This window comes from Echinops telfairi, unplaced genomic scaffold, assembly GCF_000313985.2.
Source record: "Echinops telfairi isolate 266 unplaced genomic scaffold, ASM31398v2 ScPeMD7_27;HRSCAF=92, whole genome shotgun sequence".
Classification (NCBI taxonomy): domain Eukaryota; kingdom Metazoa; phylum Chordata; class Mammalia; order Afrosoricida; family Tenrecidae; genus Echinops; species Echinops telfairi.
Genome location: NW_022103924.1, coordinates 4,783,810 through 4,787,889, shown reverse-complemented (window position 1 = coordinate 4,787,889; position 4,080 = coordinate 4,783,810).

Genomic DNA, 4,080 nt, shown 5'->3' with positions numbered 1-4,080 from the left:
AAATGCCCATTTGCCTCCAAGTTCTTACCTCTATTTCAAAAGAGCCCTTTAAAGCATTAAAAAGCAATGATGATTATTAGACATTAGTAAGATTATCAAGGTGACTAAAAATTAACCTTTGAAAAATTCACTCATCATACCTGGTGGTCCTCTGTCATTTGAATAATAGGAGGAAAAATACCAACTCACTTATCCTAAATGAAAACATTTTGTTTTGTTTTTTAAATCTGCTTAAGCATATATATATTAAAAAATCAAGGATGTCAGTTTGAGGATTAAGGTATGCCTGACTCATGCCATATCTTCAAATGTCTCATATGCATGTGAAAGCCGCACAATGAATACAGAAAATTGAGAAGTGATGCCTTTTGATCATGGTGCTGGAGAGGCATATTGAATATTCCATGGTCTGCCAAAAGAGTGAGCACTTCCATCTTGGCAGAAGTACCACCATAATACTCGTTAGAAATGGAGTTGGTAAGACCTCATAGTACACACTTAGGGTATGTCATCAGGAGGGAGCAGTCCCTGGAGAAGGATATCATGCTTGATAATGTACAGGGTCAGCAAAATGAGGGATAACACTCAATGAGATAGCTTGACACGGTCGTGCAAGAATGCCCTCAACTATATCAATTGTGTGTATGGGGCAGGACTGAGCAGTGTTTCTGTTCATCATAGGGTTTTGACTTGACTACCCATAATAAAAATAACAATAATATTATTATGTAACTAAGCCATATTTCCTTTATATAGTCTTATAAATATTCTTAAATCTCTGGCTATAAAATCATGTTGTTGTTGTTGTTGTTGTTGTTGTTGTTGTTGTTGTTGTTAGGTGCCATCTATTCAATTCTGACTCATAATGATTCTATGCACACCAGAACCAAACACTGCCCAGTCATGAGCAATTCTCACAATGGTCTTTATTTTTGAGCCCAGTTTCAGCACTGTCAACCTATATTGTCCAAAGTCTCCCTCTTTTTCTTTTTTTGCTGCCCTTCTATTTTACCAAGCATATTCTCCTTTTTCAGGTACTGGACTTTCTTAAGGCCAGTAGATGAGGCAGTGTCTCACCATTCTCCCTTCTAAGGAGCATTCTGGCTGTACTTCATCCAAGACAGATTTCTTGTTTTTCTGGCATTCCTCGGTACTTTCAATATTCTTTACCAGTACCATACTTCAAACATATCTATTCTTCTCCAGTCTTCCTTTCCAACTTTGGCATGCATATGACGTGATTAAAAATACCATGGCTGTTTCTGATGCACCTTAGTGTTCAAAGTGACTACATATGTGTGAAGAAATGATGTAATCAATGTGATTCCCATTTATTCTGTCTGGTGAAGTCCACATGTATAGTCACCTATGCATGTGTGAACTGGAATCCCAGTGACAATACTTTTGGCACCCTCATATTCTTAGATTTTTTGATCGTTCAAAATTGTATAGTGATTCATAGCCTTGTGTATAAACCTTTTTTTCCCCTTGATATCTTTTATTTTTCTATATGTGTGGTAGTTACATAATCTGGTGTTAACTTGAGATTATCAAGAGTGAAGGGGTAGAATTTAGCATGTCAATCAGGTCACATCTTGATGGCCTCGTTTGGAGTTGCTAAGAAAATACATAGCTCCCTAGAGGCTGGACTCACACTCTGCTTCGTCTTCTGGCTGACAAGACAGATGGAGCTACGCTGATGGAGCTGGAGCCCTAGAGCTGGAGAAGTCACATGGAGACCCATGCCCGTGCTGAGATGAGATGCTTCCACTCCCACTGGAGCCAAAAGACTTTCCACCCACTGGCCTGTGATCTTCCTGAATTTAGTGTCATTGCATGTGCTGCATAAGACTAAAGAGGAATTTATAGCCTGGTAAACTGGTATCACACATATGGGCTAACAACAGACTTAGGGACTTGATCTGGACTGGGCTGGTATGTTTTCTTAATATACAATTACTCTTTGATATAAAGCTCTCTCTTACACACATATGAATGTCTATGGATTTGTTTCTCTAGTCAACCCAGACTAACACATTCAGTACGCAAATCTTCATAACAGCTATATTTATAATTGCTGCAAAATGGAAACAACCCAAGTGTTCTTCAATTGATTAATAATAAGCAAATTTCATGTGGTACATCCACAAAATAGAATACTGCTCAGCAATATAAGGGAACAAACTGTTGATATGTAAGAAACATTAATGAATCTCAAATACATCCTTCTGAGTGAAACAGGCAAGATGCAATCTGATTTCTTCTCTAGGGACATTCAAAAGTCCCTGGGATGAATCCAAAGGCATACCCTCTGTAGGCTATTGATAGATACTGCTGGATAGCTTTCCAGAGAATCCATACTCATAGATCCTCCCAACAGCAGTGATTTCTCCTCACAGTCTCTGTTACAAGCCTTCTCAAGCCCCCTGTGTCCTAGGTGACAATTACCATTTCATTATTTTAATTTGCATTTCTTTGGTGATGAGTGTGGTTGAAAACTTTTCCATGTGTTTATGGCAATTATTATTTCTTTTGTGGATTTCCTTTATTGGTCCTGGGAGTGGGAGGTGGAGGAGGAAGTATGTTTTATGGTGAGCTGGCTACTACTATTAGAGGTGCTGATACAGTCAGATGAACTGTATATCGAAATTATCATTTGTTCCCTTTTCCTAATTGTCGTTAATCTCTTTATAGTTTTTAAAGTCCTTTTAAAAATAAATAAATAACAACTCACTACCCTTAAGTCTATTCTGACTCATAGTATCATATTGGGTAGGGTAGAACTGCCCTGTGAGTTTCCAAGTCTGTAACGAGTTGAAGCCCCGACATTCACCCTAAAGTCTTATAAGTGTTTTAAAATGTGTGCAAGTATGTGTTATGTGAATACTATATCAAGAAAACCACACACACACACACACACACACCAAAAATGTGTGGCTCCATGACAAAATACTCAGCTTTCCTATAAGCGACCCAGGTTGGATTTCAGCCAATGTCCTGCATGTGCACCCACCACCAGTCTTTTAGTGGAGCACTGCATGTTCCAGGCTCTCAGCAGGTTTCAGTACCTCTTCCCGACTAAGATGGACTAGGCAGAAAGACCTGGTGATCTACTTGGAATAACATAGCCAACCAAACCCTATGAATCACAGTGCATTAGACCCCCTGTGTATGGGGTCACCGTAAGGTGGGAAATAACTCACTGACAGCTAACGACAATGACAACCTTGTCAAAATTATGAATCATTATGATTTCCCCCAAAAGTATTATGCTTCAAAAGATCCTCCTAATGACAAAGAATACAATTCAGTTACATACTTTTCACAACAAGGAGCAATAGCAATGCTGCTAGGGAGTATCTATATTTTGCTCATAATTAAACATGATCTTGACTCTGCCCTGGATCATTTCTTGAAAATATCCATTCCTGCTATGTTTTTCATGATGTTTTATTAATTCTGTGTTATCTTCAAAAACATACTAAGGAGTCTGCTGGACTATCTCAGTGAGCTACCGATTCTTGCTCTGATAGCATGCGGTCTTCAGGATTGTAACTTTAAAACACCTTGACAACTTGGGTTGACATACTGGTCAAAATTGTCCATGTTGTTGTTATTTTTAAATGGCATTGAGTCTGATCTGACTCACGGTGACCTATGCACACAATAGAAGAAACATTGCCTGTCCTGAGCCATCCTCACATGTTTCTATGCTTAAGCTAATTGCTGCAGCCATAATGTCAATCCATGCCATTGTCCTGCTCAAGATTTCATAAAGGAGTCTCTATAAAATACTTGGCCAATGCTCACTTCATAAAATCAAGAAACCAAACCAAATCTGCTATCGAGTCGATTCCAATGCCTAGAGACCCTAAAGGGCAGGGTAAAACTGCCCCTCTGGGTTTCTAAGCTGCAACACTTTACCTGAATAGAAATCCTCATTTTGCTCCCTCAGCAAAAATAGTGGTTTTCTTCTGACCTTGAATTTAGCAGCCTAATAAGTAACCACTACAGTGAACCCTCGCCACTTCATGCTTCGACTTCCGCGGCTTCACTCTATAGCAGTTTTTGCATAACAGC